The 20,416-nt window shown below is 40.0% G+C and overlaps 1 protein-coding gene across 11 annotated transcripts in view; it reads right to left on the reverse strand.

Moving 5' to 3' along the window:
* The window catches only part of DMD (dystrophin), a 1,937,833-nt gene that overhangs the window by 1,747,102 nt on the left and 170,315 nt on the right, over window positions 1-20,416 (reverse strand). The window lies entirely within an intron of this gene.

Raw genomic sequence — 20,416 nt, forward strand, 5'->3', positions numbered from 1 at the left:
CCTTGGAGTCTGTTTTTGAAGCTTTTTGCTGAAGAATTGCCACTTTTAGGTCAGTAATCGAGTGACCAAAGAGATTGAAGTGTTCTCCAACTGGTTTTTGAATGTTATAATTCTTGATGTCTGATTTGTGTCCATTTATTCTTTTACGTGGAGACTGTCCAGTTTGACCAATGTACATGGCAGAGGGGCATTGCCTGCACATGATGGCATATATCACATTGGTAGATGTGCAGGTGAAGGAGCCTCTGATAGTGTGGCTTATGTGATTAGGCCCTATGATGGTGTCCCCTGAATAGTTATGTGAATTCAAAGCCATATTTGCACCTACACTTATTACCTGTGCCCAATTCTGCTCAGCCACCAGGCCTCTTTAATTCCACCCTCATCAATTCATATTTGCTTTTTTCCTATATATGTATATATGTATTTCCTATATTCTTTTGGAGTTATTTCTAGTATTGATTGTATACAGGCTTAAAACAATCCCCAGCATGGTACCCATTCCTGTATTCACCGGGGCAGCAGGATCTCCCTGCAGACAGTTTTTGTCTTACTCACAACATGTCTGTGAAAATATTCAACCTCACAGTATTGTAAAACAACAAGAAACAAAATAAAACCAACTCAGCTACCTTTTCTACCTCATCACAAAACAGCTAGTGTTACTATTTAATTTTTGCAGTGGACAGAATGTCCAACCCTTTGCAGAAATTACAAAAATCCTGTTCTTTTACCAGGCAATACAATTCAGATATGAATATAAATTCAATTTTGGCCTTCTTAGTCCCCTAACAGCAATTGTGTCTCAGCTTAGTGAGCTCTTTCTAATTATACCTAATATGACCACATTTGAGAACACAACAAAGTAAATCAGTAACGCTTGATTTTTTAAAAAGTATTATATTGATCATATCTGTAATGTATTGTTCAGAAATTAGTTACCCTTTAGATCTGGTATTATTTATATTATACTTGTACCTAGGACTGAGATCAAGGCTCATTGATGAGATTGTGAACACGCACATCATGAGAGAAAGTCCCTGTTCTGAAATATTTACAATTTAACTTGAAGAAGCAGACAAAAGGTGAGTGAAAGGAGATAAGGAAATATTACACAAGTTTTACCAATGAGACACAGAGGTTAGATGACTTGCCCAGGGTCACACATGATGTTTGTGGGAGAGCCCAGAAATAAAACACATCTCCTCTGTCCCAGTCCTCCACCTTAAACACAATTCCAGTAAGTACCAGAAGAATTAAGTACCAAAGCACATTTAAGCAAGATGCAAACAGAGTCTAGAATGATGTGCAAAATCAACAGCTTCTTTCCTTAAAATTGATTTCTCTCTTATTTGAGTTCAAGAAACAAAACTAAGTAAAGACACAATAGAATTCTAAACTTTTTAATGATGGAAAGGTTAGATAATGTTAACGACATACAGCTAAACCTTTGAAATGTTTTGCCTGCTTTTAAAGTACTTGTATTTAATGTACCCTTCAAATTATAAAAAAGAGTTTTTATTACTTCAAAATCTCAGAAGAAACAACCTGTCAGCCTAACACAATAGCTGCAAAATGCACAAGTTTATGCTGATAAATTTGGTTCCAAAAGAAAATCGCAACCTAGAAAGAGCAGTTTAGCTTTTTTTTGCTCAAAGCTCTGAAATCAGCTGCCAATCTCTTGACTGCAAACAAAATGAAACCTGGGATAAAAAAAACATAGGAATAATCCAATTTCTGATCATACAGATTACAAAGAAAGCTTACATTTTCATAGCTAACAGGTCCCTTTCATAACTTCCTGCTGCAAAAGAAAAACTAGAGCCCTGCCTTTAAGCTCCATTGTCTGTAGAAGTATCATAGTCTCACCAAACAAGTATTGTACAAAGGGGAATTGAATTTGGGGTCAAGATCACTATTGAACATGGGTTAAAAAACTTCGTGCAAATTTGGGTATTTGGATTTTCATTTAAAATAACTTGGCTATACCTAGGCCAGGTCAATGAAACATTTAATAGGGACTGTGTGTGTAATACTTCATCCTGAAGATTGCTTGAGAGCTTACCATGCCATCATAAGACTTTAAGTGTAAAGCCTTCATTTATACTTCACATTCTAACTGCATTAGGAAGGAAAATCAATTGCTCATTTGTTGCAAAATTAGTCTTGGACACTGAAAAAAAAGGGTAGGGTTGAGATTTATTTATCAATTAAAAGGAATCTGTCCCCACTGCACATTCTAGAATAGTTCTTGATTATGGCATTGACCAACAGCCCATCTGTTCCATGGAGAAGTACATCTTCTGGGATGTGGAGGCCTAGGGAACTAGGAATGGTCTCTTTTTAGTTTGGGGGAGGCAGAAGAAGGGAGCAGGAATTGGGTTTGAATGCAGGGCACTTGGAAAAAGGAGAGGATCAGACACTGACTGTAAAACCTACTCTGAGTGACATCTCATGCACAAGGGGCTGCACCTGGGACAGTGCACCTTTCCCCCATCCCCCAAAAAACACTCTGTCCTGTGGAGCCAACAAGCCAAAGGGAGGAAGCAGGAGTGAGTGGATGAGGTTCAGTGGCCTATGATGTATAGGAAATCAGACTAGATTATTATGATAGTTAACCTTAAAGTGTATGAGATCCCAGTGGATCATCTTTAGAGGAACCAAACCCCGAGCGCATCAGCAGGATATCCAAGCACCATTGAAAGGTGGCCACAGTAAAACACCAATTTCTTCCAAAGTGTAACAGGCCCCATAAGAGGTAAAGTGAGCACAAGACTATCTTTTGAACATCTACACAATCTTTTGGCATCTCTTTTTGACAGAGCTTGATTTGTAGACAAGATATGGAAGAGTAACTGCTTTTTCTTTCCTAGTTCAAGCCCTATGCACATAAAGAAAAGGAGTACTTGTGGCACCTTAGAGACTAACAAATTTATTTGAGCATAAGCTTTTGTGAGCTACAGCTCACTTCATTGGATGCATTCAGTGGCTCACAAAAGCTTACGCTCAAATAAATGTGTTAGTCTCTAAGGTGCACAAGTCCTCCTTTTCTTTTTGAGAATACAGACTAACACGGCTGCTACTCTGAATTCTATGTGCATGTGAATCTTCAGTAATTCAGTGCTAGCCATGCAGGATACTAATTATGCATCTGATTTGAGTATGGTGCATTCCATTTACCTTCTGTGAATGAAGATAGTTAATATGTACCAAATTTGCATGAAGTTTTGTCAAAAAAGCCAGAGCGGGGACATTAACCTCATTATCCTCTTCTCAACTCCAGGCAACATATTAGGTTTGTTTGTTTTCATTGTTGCTGCTTTTGTTTTGTTTAACAATACATCTCTAATTTAACATCCGAGGAAGTGCATGACCTTTGTAGCGTATAAGAGTTGAGAAGATCCAAAGAAAGCAGAAGTTTCAATTTACATTAAAACTTCACACTTCAAATGCTATTTTAGAGTTTCATTTGAAGGGTTTAGCCCCCCCCCCCCCAACCCCTCTGTTCTAAATACTGATTAACTATTATTACCAACATTTTAAATTTGTATAGCATTTTTCATCCTACACTCTCTCAAATCTGAGATAGAGATTATTCATCCATCACTGGGATTGAATGCAGCAGTCTTTTTGTGCCAGAAGTGCTAGCAGTTTTTAGAAGACGTGACAAATAATTTCATATCCATTAGAAACGAGAGGGATAATTTAGGGAGACAGAATGTAGTTATTCCAGATGGATTTCAGCCAGGATAAGGAGGTTTAGGTCCCTGTTCTTGTCAAAAAGCCACAGAACCTTTAAGTGCCATGATGTCACCCCAGTTACACATTCCATCCCAGTGATAATTGGGTAAAATGTATTACAGAATGCTTACAGTGTACATAATTTTTTAAAGTATAAAGTGCTGACTTATCAGTACTAGCAAATGTTTTTATATATACAAACACACACAGTGAGCTAATTTTGCTCATGCCCCCATTTTTAAAACAAATCCATTTAGTCCATTAAATCAACTAAGAGTTACATCAAGGATGTGAAACAAAAAACACAGCGAACATTATAAATGTTAGAATTAGTTTGCTCAGCCTTTTAAGGTAATGCAATACTTCATGTAACTCAGACAACATATTAAAACAGCCTCTTTTATTCCTGGTTACAGTTTTATCAAACAGGCAAAGTGATTTCTAAGGAATTTTGAAGGCAGACTGTCAATTTTGGTCACTGCTCCATTTGTGTTTACAGCCAAATCAGTAATCTACATCCAATTTGTTTCAAATATTGAGCAAAAGCACTGAAGTGGAAAGTATCTTCCTATAAACTAGAGTGTCAGCATTTGAAGGAGCGACTTTCAACTACTGTGCAAATGGAACAATTACATTCTAAAGCCTGCTAACTGTAATAAAATGTAATTTACCTATATTAAAATGGTATTTGTATGATCAAATTAAAAATGACATCTCCTATTTTATTCTTTTCCCCAAACTGGTCTCATGAATCAAGAATAAAAGCCTAGGGGGCACTTAAGAATCAATAGCAGTCGACTTAAAACATGCCCTTGTTGCCTCCAAAATATATAATAAAGTGAAAAGAATGGAAATCAAATAGAAGTCAACGCATCCATATCATCAACAGTGATACAATTCACATCTTCCCAGGTTGATGTTATCAAACACAGAGGGCTAAACTCAGCAATACTGGCACCCATTGGTATAAAAATTGCCTACTCACACCATCTTCTCCGCTGTATCTCGAAGGGGAAATTCATTGCACAGGAAGGTGTCTCAGTCTCTGCTTTTGTTGGGCCAGACGAGGGAAGGTAGTGTTTATTAGGCAGGTGTCCATAGGCCAGCTGCAGGAATTTCTTTAGAGACTGTCTCCCTCTGCTGATTTTCTGGCCAAACCCCACTGTTGGGCAACGTTAGCTACCTTTGGTGCTGCCTGAGCCCCTGCTCTCATCCTCCTCCTGATGAGTACGTCAATACAATTTTATGTCATTGCAATCCAATCTCTCAATAGGAGTTTTGATCTCCAGGGTAGTCTGCCACTAATTTTGCTAACATAAACCATCAGTGAATGTATCCCATGATTTCAAAAAGGCAGTATATTATGTAATTTTAACATCAGCTAAAACACAGGGTCTGGGTGACATTGGATCTGTTACTATCATGTAACGTAAATTGAAAGTCATAACTTCCAGGTATACCAGTAGGAAATTTAACCTAGACTGCCATCCACACATGCATTTAAGATTAATCATTATACACAAATTTAGCATGATCCTCCTCCTATCCCAGTCACTGGAAAAGCTTCTATTAATCTCACTGTAAGTATGTTTGGGCCTTGGTTTATTTTTGACAAGATCGAGATAGCTTCATTTTAGACAAATACATGAACATTCTGCAAATCTACTAAGTTTAAAAAATAATCCATTACAGAAAATTATATTTTTTTCTGATTAGTAAATAAAGTAAAATATATTCAAATATATGTTACCTTACTTTAGGTCTAAATTATATGCTTTGATTTTATGTTATTTAGCAGACAAAACTTGTTTATTAACTATCGGACAGATCCTCAATTCCTGCATGGTCTCCTTTGTGCAATAGAAAGGTGTTTCCAAGTAGCAGCCAGGGATTCCTCTGGAATAGGGAGCACGCTGGTTGCAAGAGGAGGCCTGGCAAGAGCCTCTTGCACTCCAGTCATTTATTAGGCAGTTATTGTCTTCATGATTTAGAGCAGATCTGAGGTTGGTCTAGTTTACAAAAGGGCCAAATCAGTCTCCAGATTCTGCTCCAAGGATACCTCAGCCCAAGCCAAGCCAAGTCAAAGATCTGTACTGTAATCAGTATAAATAGTCTTTTCTTTTTTAAATAACTATACAAGTCTAATCTTCCTAAAACAAAAATAAACATGTATCCACAAAAAAATAATTTGTGCAACAGACATTCATAAGTAACACCACCATAATCTCTTCTAGTAGAGCCAACACAAAGAGAGGATAGATTTTTTAGTTTAATTTTTAAAACTACCTATGTGTGATTAGCTGTATTTCCCACCCTTCTAAAAGACAAGGCTACACATTTTGTAGACTCAGAACTTCACCCCTTTTCTGGAGTTTGGCTTTACTGACAGAAGTTATCAGTAAGATAACATAGCCAATTCAAGCTGATGGCTTGACTCTCCAAGGCCTCCAATAAGAGGACTACTCAGCTTATAGCCTCCATTCTTTCCTCAGAGACCTACTTCCATTTCACTTTTGTCCATGGAGAGGGTAATGAGCCACCTTTATCAGTGAGAGAGCAGAACTCACGTAACTTGTTCTCAATAGGAATAACACCTGCTAACAGACGGGGGTGTTTCAGATTTGCATTGCCAGCTTGTAATACTGCTAGATTTATTGGGCACCTAAAGGTGACTTATGTTGATTGTTATTTGTTTACCACTTTCTGGTTTATTTATTTAGAAAAATAATAACTGACCTCTATTTAAAGCTACATTCTTGTATATTACACACAAAAAATGTCAAGAAAATGTTAAGGTTGCAAAGTCAAGCACTCTAAAGTTAGGAAATGCTAGAATTCAGCCCCCTTGTGTATATGCATTAAGATACAACCTTTAATTACACAGTTACATACTATTTTTCCACAGGACTCCTGCCACACTCAGTCGACAGGATGGATAGCATGATGGGAATTAATCAGTCCTCCTTGTCCCAGTCTCTCTGTCCAGCTCCTGGCTCAATCCCATTGGCTCCCAGTTCCAATCTCCCTCCTGCCTCTGCAACCCAGTATTGCTCGAGACCAGGCTCCTAGTCCCTGGCTCCCTCTCAGCTTCCAGTCTTTCCCCAAAGTCTCCTAAACCAATTATTGCCTCCAGCCCATGCAAGACTGATGAAAAGGGAACACAATTGTACCAGGGCCCCAAGCTCAGCACATTTATAAGTAATAACTTAAGAACAGATTTAAAATGTTTATTAAAGCTAATAATAAAAATATATATATAGAATACATAGGTTGTGAAAAGAGTGCCTGTACATCTGGGTATAGTGCATAAATTATCCACAAATACAAAATTTGTTTTTAAAAGTCATATGATACATAGAGTACATAATCAGGAATAATCCGAATTTAGGTGAATAGATTTAACAATAGCGTTTAGATCAGAGGTGGGCAAACTTTTTGGCCAGAAGGCCACATCGGAGTTGCAAAACTGTATGGAGGGCTGGATAGGGAAGGCTGTGTCTCCCCAAACAACCTGGCCCCCACCCCCTATCCGCCCCTTTCCACTTCCCATCCCCTGACTACCCCCCTCAGAACTCCCGACCCATCCAACCTCCCCTGCTCCTTGTCCCCTGACCGCCCCCTCCTGGGACCCCTGCCTCTAACTACCCCCCTGGGACTCCACCCCCTATCCAATCCCCCTTGCTCCCTGTCCCCTGAGTGTCCTCTCAACCCCTCTCCACACCCCTGCCCCCTAACAGGCCCCCCGGGACCCGCCCCCATCCAACCCCCCCCCGCTCCCTGTCCTCTGACTGCCCCCTCCTGGGACCCCTGCCCCTTATCAACCCCACACTCCCCACCCCCTTACCATGCTGCTCAAAGCAGCAGGAGCTCGCAGCCCCGCTGGAGCCAGCCACGCCGCCCAAGCTGCCTGGGAGGAGCAGTGGGCCAGAGTGGTGGCATCCCTGCGGGGGAGGGACCGGGGCGAGCCTCCCCAGCCGGGAGCTCAGGGGCTAGGCAGGACGGTCCCAGAGGATGGATGTGGCCCACAGGCTGTAGTTTGCCCACCCCTGGTTTAGATATTAGAATCCAAATATTCGAGTACATCACTCATGAGAAGCTGTACAGAGATTTGGCTGTGAAAAGCAAAATATATCAATGCGTGGAGGTTGTCCCTCAGTAATTAAGAATTAGGCACGTTGTCCATTTAGAAAATACAATCCATGAGGAAAGTATTTCAGTTACTTTCCTGACTGCACTTTTCATAGGCACTCCAGCTCATCCCTCCTGGAATTGCCAATGTCCGGTGATGTGTTCTATGTAGATATCCCTCAACCACCGGATGGTGTCTGACACCATGAGTTGCCACAACAGCCAAGTGTAGCATAGACCGATTCCGCATTCTCACAGCACTTGCTCGTTACTGGGGTCTCATGTGCCTAAGGCGCCAACTATCAGTGCATGTGTCTGAATCTGGTAATCTTTAGCTCTGAAGGTTTCGTCCAGAGTGGCGTATTGCTCTACCTTTCAAGCTTGGGCATCGTGGAAGGCCAGGGTCCTGTTCTCGAATGGCACTGTGACGTCCACCATGATGATCTTCTTCCAGTCCTTGTTGGTGATAACTATGTCCAGTCAGAGTTGGCTGTTGGTTCCGGGGATGGCGGAGTTTATGACAACCTTCCCCATGGGTGGTGGGATGGCTCTGGCCAGGCAATCTTGGATGGCATTGTGTCGCCACTGACAAGCTCTTGAATGGGGCTTTCAGCTACAAAGGATGCAGGGTAGCATCTCGTTGGGGGTGTAGCTGCACTTCCTGCATTGCTTGTACTGATTCTCATGGCGAACGGCTCCGTTCAGTGGGATGCAGCTGAGCTGGGCCCTGTGGATGAACCTCCAGTCGGCAAATTGGGTGAAGCTGCCCCTGGGGAGGAAGTGATTGCTGGCATGCCACTTGCACGTCACCTCAAATGCCTTGCCCTGGTTTGGCTTCTGTTTCATGTTTTCCACATATTGGCAGCGGATGGCATCCAGCCAAGCCTGCAGTGGCTGCTCGCTTCCCCTGGGGCAAGAAACTTCCCAACAGCGCCCCACTATCTACCTGGCAAGAAACTTCCCAGCCCCCGCCCTCCTGGCAGGGCTCGGTCTGCAGGCCTAAGGGCTCTCCTCCCCTTCCCTCCCCCCCCCCCAGTGGAGGGTGTGGCCCACAGCGGCCAGGCCTTCTCCATCAGATGTGGCAGCTGGCAGATCAAAGGAAAACTCTATGATTTTATGATCATGTCGGTGTAAATCAAGTACAATGGAAGGAAATGGTACCCCAGTGAACCTTGTATATGGGGATCCCCAATTTCTCACCACAGGCCTGATGCCACCCACCCAGGTCCTGACCTCTTTGCATTTCAGTCAGGATACTTCATGTCCTCGTCCACCACACTGTCAGAGCTCTAGCAGTGGCAGGGGTTTGGAGGGAGGAAGCATTCAGAGGACAGGGTGGCAAGCTACCTGCTCTCAGTTCCAGTGCTTGATACCACAGTGGCCAATTGCAGGGACTGTGCTATTCAGCCCCTGCATTCTCACACTGGAACATATTTCATGCACATAGAATCTTCAGAAAATTTGGCTGTTACACTCTAAAAAAGTCTCTAATGAGCATTGTGAACTGAGATTTTTGGAAAGTTTATAACTTGGTGCTATTATCTGCCCCTTCATATCTAATCCACATTATATTCCCACTATTTAAAAGAAAAGAACCTGTATTACACCAACGTGTTTTTCGTATGTCTTCATATACAAAGCAAAAACAAATTTTAGAAACACTTCCATCTAAATGTGAAATAGACCAGTGTATCACTTTTTGATATTTGCTGCCATAGTAGACTCTATTATGATACATAATATATTAAATATTTCTGTTATAAGATACCACAAAAGAATTTCATTGTCCCAACTGCATTGTCTAGAAAAGTGTTAAAAACTATTAATCAGCTGTGGTAAAACCCGTGTCACAACATTTCTATTCATGACATAAAATTAAGCCTAATAAGCCTACAGAGGTACAGTGTTTCATAAGCAATGCTAAGTATTATTTAAATTCTTTTTGAGGTTCCTTCTGTCTGCATATTAATTGCTCAGTGAATGGAATAAAATATGCAAAACCTAACTCTTGTCTAAATAACTTAAAAAAATCTACGTACACTAATTGACCTTCACATTTAAGTTCATTACCTCTAAATCTAATCAATTTCTAGGACATCTTAGTACTTAACTCTGCCAAGATTAAAGGCTTTGCATTCATGACTATTTTTGAATTCACAGTCAACGTACAAACAGACCTTTATTCATTCCAAATGATTTAATGAATACGATCACTTCCAAACAGAATATTTTATGCATAGTCCACGGTCTTTATTTCCATTGCAGTCTCAAATCAACCTGTGGAATGAACCACAGACTAGCTTTGTCTATCTGTTCTATACTTATATATGTATTTGTAGTGGGGTTTTTTTGTTTGGTTTAGTTTGGGTTTTTTGCACAATGTACACATTGAGATCACTGATGTACTCTGATTACATGAAAAAACAACAATGCCTCCACAAGAGTCCTTTGCTCAAAGAAAACATACAACTTTTAAAATGTAAATTGTGTGGAGATATCCATGCAGAATCATATACAGCGGATCCGTGCTAGAACATGGGATTTGGGATCCATGTGCAGTACCGCATTAATGCGGGGACCACGTTAATAGCGGGGACTACGTTAAAATGAATTGCAATTAAAGTAATTAAATTTGGGATCCATGGCCGTGACCGCATTATATGTGAATTCGTACTATAGAGATGTGCGTTCTAGCTAGGGTCCGGTGTATATATATATATATATATATATATATATATATATGTATACATACATGTATGTTAAGGTCTAGATTTTTTAAAGTGTTTAGGCTTTATTCCACTCAGCATTGCAACACCTAATGGACTTAGGAGTCTAAACCTTATTTTCAAAGGTAATTTGGGCACTTAAGAGCCTAAGTACCATTAACTTTCAATGAGACTTGATAAATGCAAAGCAATGCACATTGGAAAACATAATCCTAACTATACATATACAATGATGGGTCTAAATTAGCTGTCACCACTCAAGAAAGAGACCTTAGAGTCACTGAGGATAGTTCTCTGAAATCATCCACTCAGAGTGCAGTGGCAGTCAAAAAAGTGAACAGAATGTTGGGAATCATTAAGAAAGGGATAGATAATAAGACAGAAAATATCATATTGCCTCTATATAAATCCATGGTACGCCCACGTCTTGAATACTGCATGCAGATGTGGTTGCCCCATCTCAAAACAGATATATTGGAATTGGAAAAGGTTCAGAAAAGGGCAACAAAAATGATTAGGGGTATAGAACGGCTTCCATATGAGGAGAGATTAATAAGACTGGGACTTTTCAGCTTGGAAAAGAGGCAACTAAGGGGGAATATGATAAAGTTATATAAAATCATGAGTGGTATGGAGAAAGTAAACGAGGAAGTGTTATTTACTCCATCTCATAATACAAGAACAAGGGGCCACTCAATGAAATTAATAGGTAGCAGGTATAAAACAAACACAAGAAAGTATTTTTTCATGCAACGCACTGTCAACCTCTGGAACTCCTTGCCAGAGGGTGTTGTGAAGGCCAATACTACAACGGGATTCAAATGGGAGCTAGATTGATTCATGGAAGATACGTCCATCAATGGCTGTTAGCCAGGATGGGCAGGAATGATTTGCCAGAAGCTGTGATTGGGTGACAGGGGATGGATCACTTGATGATAACCCTGTCTGTTCATTCCCTTTGGAGCACCTGTCATTGGCCACTGTCAGAGGACAAGATACTGGGCTTGATGGACCTTTGGTCTGACTCAGTATGTCGTTCTTATGTTCTTATGCTCCTATGGTTTGTCTACAATCCAATTAAACTCCTGGGGCCGTCCCATGTCAGCTGACTCAGGATTGCAGGGCCTGGACTAAGGGGCTGTTCAATTGTGGCATAGACATTTGGGCTCAGGCTGGAGCCCAAGCTCTGGGACCCCTCCTCACTTGTGGAATACACTCCAGAATATCCAATAGCCTAGTGGACAGGACACCCACCTGACTTGTGCAAGTTCTGGGTTGAAGTGGCTGCTCCAAATCAGGCAGAGAGGGGAACCTGGGTCTCCCCCATCCCAGGTAAGTGCCCTAACCACTGGGCTATTGGGTATTCTGGGGCAGACACGTGCTAGCTCTCCTGCCCCACAAGTTACCAACCTGCATGCCCCTGACTGTCTTATGTGTAGTGTAGGCATGTTCTGAGCATGCCTATGGGACTGGGCCACACAGGCAAGATAGACAGGAGAAGGCCTAGTTTGAGGACATAGCCAGCCTTTAGTCATGAGCGAGGGCTTCAAGTCACTCATTACCTATGGGGCAACTTCAGGATTTAGGCAGCATTATGCATGCCCATTTGTGAAAACTTAGGTGCCTAGAGGGATAGGTGCAACAGACCGATGGTTTTGTGAGTGTCCGTGGCACCCAAACATTGGACTTTGGCACCTAACTCTGTTTGTGCACTTAGGCATTTATATGCTGAACAGAGCAACACCTAAATACCTTTAAAAATCTGGCCTTAAACCCTTGTCTAGATAAATTGATAAATGTCCAGACTCAGTGGGTGGAAATTCTGAAGCCATGGATATTCAGGATAATCATTTTTTTCATATATTTTCTAAGCATGAGTGAATTGTACAGATGAAAGAAATTTGTCTCTGAACTAGAATCTGGCAGAAAAATCAATCAATCAATACATTTAAAAAGAAAGGGAATCTCTTACTACAAGAAATATGAAATAGCTTCCAATCTATAGACACCACACAAACTGTCTTAATCTGATAAGAGTATGTCTACACTGCAGCTGGAAGGTTCGATTCCCAGTGCAGATAGGCAGACTCACTCTAGCTCAGCTCAAGCTACCCCACTAAAAATATCAGCATGGATACTGCAGCAATGGCAGAAACTCAGGCTAGCCATTGGAGTGTGGACCCAAGGGGTCAAGTGGGCTTAGACTTGGGTGGTTAGCTCTTGCTGCCACACATGCTGCAACACCCACACTGCTATTGTTTTAGCATGCTAGCTTGAGCTGAGCTAGTGAGTATATCGGCACCGGGAATCATACCTCCCAACTCCAATGTAGACATATCCTAAGAATCCTCAAATACAACATTTACCAGTTTCTGACATTTATGTCTCAGCTCCCTAAATATAAATAAGTTCTATAAATCACCAAATTGTAATTTCAGATAACTCTTACACTGTCTAGTATGTGCGCTTTTTGTGTGTGCATGGTTTTTTTCGCGGGTCATTGCATTTCAGAAGGAAACAGGCAGAGTAACACTGATTTTGGGAGAACCTTACAGGTATGGAAAATCTCAGGAAGGATGGAGCAGTCACAGATTTTCTAAGGCTGAGATACTCTGGTACTGTTATGCCCTTTGTGCTGGATTAATAGAACAGTCACATATTTCCAGTTACAGACCTAAATCAATTTGCCCAGCTGTGGGATTTGATGGGATATCGAGCTGGCATCTGATATTTGCACATAAATGGGTCAATCTTTCACTGGTGGTCTATATAATAAGATTCCAGGCATGTCACCCTGTCACTCTGAAGGCTATTAAGTCTGCAGAGTCAGTGCTGAGCAATGGAAACAGCTACAAGCATGGCTGGGAGCTCTTTGTGGTTCAGAATATCACCAAGATGAAGCATCACTGAGATTTGCTAAGTGTTACCATCTAAAGATTTCAGCTCTTTTGACTTTATGAATTACACCTGAGTGGTGTTCAACTACTGTAAGGCATGTATCTATGCACTTGCCAAGAGTCCTAGACCACTGTGATATCAGAAGTAACTCAGCCAATCACTACCCTGACTGTATAGCTAATTTGCACAGGAGTTTCACTGGTTGTATGAGGGAGATTGCACAGATGGTGGATTATTTGCCCAACTGCCACATCCAAGTATCCAACTCTGGCCTGCACAAATCAACACAAATCTCCTAGCACAACAAAAACTACCCACACAACAACACAACCTGCAAACACAATAACCCCAAATATACACACCCCTCACTTGCCATGATCACAAATCAACACAAATCTCCCAGCAGAACAAAAAGCCACCCACACAACAACACAACCAGCACTCACAATAACTCCAAACATCACTCTGAAGCCTAGAATGTTTGTTGACTCAGTGTAAAGTGATACAAAGGGCTACAAGTATGGCTGAGAGCTCTTTTTGTTTAGATACCACTAGGGTTGCCAGTTTTGGTTGGATGTGTTCCTGGAGATTTCAACACATGACATAATCTTTAGTTAAAGATTAATTTTTAATTCCTGTAGACTCCAGGCCAATCCTGGAGGGCTGGCAACCCTAAATATCACCAGGTTCAATATTTTTGGCTTTTCCACACAGAATTTTATGAATTATATCCATGCAGCATTACACCAATTCAGCTGCTAGTAAACTTGTCATCTCCCGAGGCACAAGTGTCATTACACCCTAGATGACAAATAACACAGTAGGTGCTATTAGGCACGGAGTAAGTATTTAGCAATGCATCAAACAAACAGCCTGATTTAGAGGCAAACAAAATGTTGGCCCCGTAAGTACAAATTGTTCCCTTAATATATTGCATCATAGTTGTACATAGTTATTCTGCTTTACTACTTGAAAACGATAGCCATGTTGTATTTTGTCACCCAGAGAAGCATTATACTATACCTAAAAATGTGCTTTCAGACATTTATTTGGATATGTATTCTGGTCAAGCCAAGCCACAGCTTTCTTATCAACAATGTTCGAGACACAAAGACCTCCAGGAAGTTGCAGTCTTCAACAATCTGTGTCATGGTTTGTGTTTGAGCACACTGATGTAGTGGACTGTCTCTAAAACACCACCGAAATTCCATGTCCTTTCAGACATGATCCCCCAGAAATTCAAAATGGCTATGTTATTATACAAATACAGTTATTGAGAAGTCAGAAGGAACAGTCAAGATTCCTTGTCTTTCAAAACATCATCTCAGAACTTACAGCTGAGTAACACTGTCATAATTAGGCTACTTTTCCCAGCAATCAAATTGTAGTTATACTTAAGAAAACTCTGGGAAAGATTCACCACTGCTGTTATTTATCTTTCTATTAATCAGCCTCTTTTATTTTGTGCATCTTCCCAATACTATCATTAGAACTGGAATGCTTTAAAGTTTACCATTCTGATTCTTCTACATCATGGTAGAATCACTACATAACCCTTAACAAAGTGAAACAGTGAAAGGGGACATAACAATTCAATGTTCATTAAAGGAGCACTGTCAACATAAAACTCCAAACTATTCCTTACCACTAATTATCATTAATAATAGCACCTTAAAGCCAGATTGTGAGAGCACTTTGTGTGGCTGCACAAGACCAGAGAGCAGCACAAGAAACCATCCCCTCTCTTACATAAGGACCTCTCTCGATAGTAGTCCAGTAGCTTTGAGGAGTTTAGGATTGCTTGCTCCTGTTCCTCCGCGGGAACCAGAAGCCAGGGTCATGGCCTCATCTCCCTATCACACAGGCCTGCAGAGTGCAGGCAGTAAATGTAGCGTCTAACTCCTACTGAAGGCAATGGAGATGTAAATGCCACACTGTAGCCCACAGAGTGTTACAACTGAAATTAAATCTGATTTATCTATCACCCTTTATGCCATGCTTTGGACAATAAAAATTAATTAATCAATTACATTTTCCTAACAAAGAGTTTTCAATCAATTTTACTGTCTGGTTTTCATTCAGTAGCATTAATTTCATTCCCATAGAGTCACATCTGCATAATATTTTTCTTCCTTCCAACTACTGGTCTGGGATAAAAGTTTCAAAAGCACTAAAGTTCTGTTTTCAAAAAGGACTTGCACACATCATAGCCTAAAAGTCCTGTTGTCTTCTCTACAGAGTACAGCAGTGCACATTAGAGTTGTGCACCAACTGGCCTGTGTAGACCCTGTTGCTGCCCTGCACAGACAAGCTCTCAGTCTCCTTAGTCCTTTTTGCAAACGGGACTTGGGCTTCTTACTCCGGTGCTTTTGAAAAAGAATTTCCTATTGGATTCCCTTTTTCTTTATTTTTACTTTAAAGTTGTCTAAATGTAGTTATTTTAAGCTACAGGAATGCAGTAATTAGAACTGGGTGAAAAATGCTCATTTTCCTTTTTTTTTTCGTTCAAGGTTTTCAAATTAAAAAAAAATTGATCAGCTCTAGTAGTAATGATATAATGAACATGTATTATTATATAGCCTACAATACCTAGCAGTTATCATCATAACCGCTCCAAACCTGGGATTCTGTGTGTGTGTGTGTTTTTCATCCTCTCTAAGATGATAATTCAACATAGCCTACAAATGTCTTTTTCCCCTAGCTCCCAGAGCTCAAGTGAAAGGAGGTGATATTGGGGGCTCAGCAGTGATGCCCTGACATGCAAAGTAGCTCCCCACTCTCACTCCTTGCCCCATGATGAAGAGAGGGGCCTCTCTTCCACGGCAGTGTACCTCCATCACCTCAGGCTACCTCTCTCACTACCCTCTTGACCTAATAAAATGTTTTTTTAAAACAATGCCCACTTGAAAACTCTTTTTGCACTACTCTGAAGAGAAGTGTTGCCCCTTCTCAGAGAACAGTGCCTTAGCATGTCAAGGATGCACTTAGCATCCTCTAGGAATGCTAAGTGCATGGTCAAGATCATCACCAAGAGATCATTTTACTGAGTCCCTTTTGGATTTGAGCAGTCTTGTGCTCTCTTGACATTTGATGCACCACTATGGTCAATAAGGACAAATATCCATTGGAATATGCTAGTCCACACAAGTCATTAACAGGATTAAATAAACAGAGGAAACACCAGCCATTGCCTGCAAAGATCACCAGATGGCTGCATCCAACGTGCTGCAAACAGCTACCTCACAAAGACACAAAAGCCAACGTGCTGATCAATGCAGAGTCAATAAGCATTTTACCATTCGGTTTTATTGCAGACTCATCTGACTTGGTCAGTATCATAGAACCTGGTCTGATTGTCACCAAAGGCCTGGCACTAGCTTATCTTGCCTTCCACAATGGTCTGTTCACAACAGATCGAGTCCGAGGGATGACAACTCAGAAGTCAGAATGCCTACTCTGTTCCCTCACAAGCTCAAATGCAGGAAAAGCTCAATTGAAACTTAAATTCATGAATCCTGAGACAAGAGTAGTCTGAACATCCTGATAATCTAAAAACCTCCAGACACCAAAGGTATCCCAGAGGAATTGATAGAGATCCTATCTGTGTTCCTCTCTGAACAGAAAGCAGCATCTGGGAATCATACAGACACAAGAGCACTCACTCACAGTGGAGTAGGACCTGATCGCAAAAAGACTGATAGTCACTGGCAGTGACTTGTTCTGGTGCATCCTTTACTTCCCTGGGCAAGGCTTTCCTTTTGATGCAGAGCTCTTCAAAGCTTTCATTTGAACTGTACTGCCTTTGGGATTGGGCTTCTCTGATTATCCAACTGGTTTTCTAAATAGGACACCTCATCCTTCTGTCGGGCTCAAGGGCAGAATCATTTTCCCAACTCCTTCACTGCCCTCTGTGACTCACTCTCTCATTAAGGTTTTTCTTGGATTAGCCTTCCTTTCAGCACTCACTCTGACCAGAGTGATGTTGCTGGTCCCACAATGGACAGCTGTCCCTAGATGCAGAGCAAGAAGTCATTCTGGTACCTGTCACGTTCTGAATTCTGAACTATTTCAGTGCATTATTTAAGCAGAAAGACAGCAAAATAAACTCCAATAAATTATACTTTGCCTACTATATATAATGAGTTTTAAAGTAATTAAGAAGAATTTTCTCCTACCTACTTAAATAATGCAGCTATAACTGCAAGTCTTCTTTCCCATTAAACTAGAAATCTGTTTTTCATCTTCAAATTCAGAAATTCTATTAAGGTATTTAGTAAGTAGTTATTACGTTGCTCTGTTCCCAAAAAAGGCATTTACAAGAATACCACATGTGCAAGGAAGTAATCTTATTCAATAATAATAAATCTGCATAGTAATTGGAAGTGCAGCAGCACTCCCACCTTTGAGGGTTTTTTTTTTTAAATATGATTCTGGCAAGGATGACTGAGGATGCTCACATTATAATCTTATCACAGTCTTCATGAGATATGATTGTCCCTACAATTAGCCATAAAGACAGACTGTTTCCTTCTCATAAAACTTTATTCCACGCAACGTAACAAATTAGTCTGTTACATAGCTTCAGTTATGCGTGATACTCATTTGTCAAAAGCAACTTACTAAGCAAGAGAATTGAATAGAAAAGAAATAAACTAATGTGCTATAGCAACCAATAGTAAGAAAAATATGTGAACATTATTTTAGCTGTTGAAGCTAAACTATTTCTGAAGGAAGGTGCTCATTAAATTCCAATATTTAAACATATAATGTACTTTGTGCATTTCTGATTCTCAATAATTTTAAGATGACACAGAAGCTTCCTTTCTATTTTTTCTTTTTTTTTAATTCTCAAAGTTTCAGTACCTGTGGTTTGTCTGTGGCATTGGTTAACACAAAAACAGTTGCAAAACAGGTATTCCAGACCTAATACAAAATTAATTTCTGTCTAGGAAAGAAAATGTTATCCTTTAGCATCTGGTGCTACATAAAACCATTATAATGCAATTAGGCAGGCGAGGGACAAGCTGCTAGAAACAAAAATTAAAAGATGATGCCCAGACAGCACTTGGTAATAGATTTGATTCCATGTGCTGCTGTGCTGAACCATGCAACATCCTTTCAAATATAAAAATGTTTGTACAGGGTCCAGCACAGTGGGGTTCCAATCTCTGTTGCAGCCTATAGGTACTGCAATAACTCAAGTAAATAATAATAATAACCCATAAAAAGCATTAAGTTATTTTATTTTAAACAACGTTTCCTACCTACTGTAGGTTTCGATGAGAACTAAGCCATTAACATGATCGTATTAAAGAAGATCATAATAAAGCTCTTTTCAGCAGAACTTGCACACTATATACTAAGCCAAAGTAGTAAATTCCCCAACGTCCAAAGTAATACATTATTAAATATATTATTTGGAAATTGGGGCTGGAAAAGTATCCTAACACCAAAAAACTTGAAAGAAGCTGAAAGTGAACTTTTAGACAAGTTCTATAAAACAAGGTAAAATAGGTTTTGCATCATTTTTTGAAACAGCTTAAAATATTTTAAAACTGTTTTGAAAGAGTGTACGTAAGAGATTATTTGTTCTGTCCATTCCTTTTGGGGAGATCAGTTTAATTTTTTATGAGTATAAAACATTTTAAAATATTTATTATTGGAAATACTGAAGCATTTATTATTGAAACTTAAGTGAGGCTGTAACTGCAACTTGGCATAAAGCCTGTTTAGTTTAACAGAGTCATCTTTTGTTATCCAGGCATGGTCTTGTAATTGGATTCCTCTTGATTAAGTGTCCACCACATCAGACACAATAAAAATTGCTCTGAGACAATATTTAAATGCAAAATGGAAAAAAAGAGAAACTATTGATCAGTTATATAATACTGATTTGTATTATGTCTGCTATGAAAAGATAATAAAATAATGTGCACTTTTACCAATTTTATTAATTGATGAAATTAGCAGCAATGGGCAATCACAGAACTTGAAGGGAGTGTTTCAGCTCTTTATCCTATCTTCTAATGTCTGAGCACCTCTGCTTCAAAATTTGGCTGGAACTCAGAATTTCAAAGACACTCAAAATCAATGATAAATTAAAAGAATTCATAAAATATGTTCTAACATAAAAAGTTTGCATATGGCTATTGGAGATGATTCAGGGTGATTTTTTACTTCATACAGACTTGTTTACACAGTCCCACGATGGGTTTGTCATATACTAAAATGCTTGCCTTAAGGGTCTTTGCATGGTATGTCTTCAGAAAACCATATTTTTTGTCTATAAAAATGTTTCAGAAATGTTTAATCACTTGCACGCCATGCAAGCAAATGAAAATTGGGCTGGTTCTTCTCCCCTCATGCAAAATTTCTAATGATGATGGCAGGAGGAGGTTGCTTTCAACTGGAGTTACTCCTCCTGATTTACACTGATGTAATTAAGATCAAAATCAGGACCAAATGGTGAAAGTCTGGTCATAGGCACTTCGGAAAGAATTCAGCAATTAAAAGAAATTTAAATTTTCAAAGAATATCACTATTAGAAATACATCCATTACTGATCTTATGACATCTTGCTAAAATATTTTTCCTTAGGTTTCCTTTCATCCCAGTCCTCTAATGACATGATTAGAAGCTAAGTGGAAACAGAGTATGGAGTTTTCAATTATAAGGTCAGTAATTCAATGATAAGTAAAGCCCTCTCTGATGTGGTGGACACTTCATCAAGAGGAATCCAATTACAAGAGCATGCCTGGATAACAAAAGATGACTCTGTTAAACTAAACAGGCTCATCTTCCAGCAAAATCAGTACAGGAGACATGATCCTGGTAGGAGAAAAGGAATCTAATCATCTAACCAGCATCCCCATATTGACACATAGCAGCAGCTGCAATGTACCCACTCCCCACGACCCATAATC

The sequence above is a fragment of the Lepidochelys kempii genome, chromosome 1 (assembly GCF_965140285.1).
Source record: "Lepidochelys kempii isolate rLepKem1 chromosome 1, rLepKem1.hap1, whole genome shotgun sequence".
Taxonomy (NCBI): Eukaryota; Metazoa; Chordata; order Testudines; family Cheloniidae; genus Lepidochelys; species Lepidochelys kempii.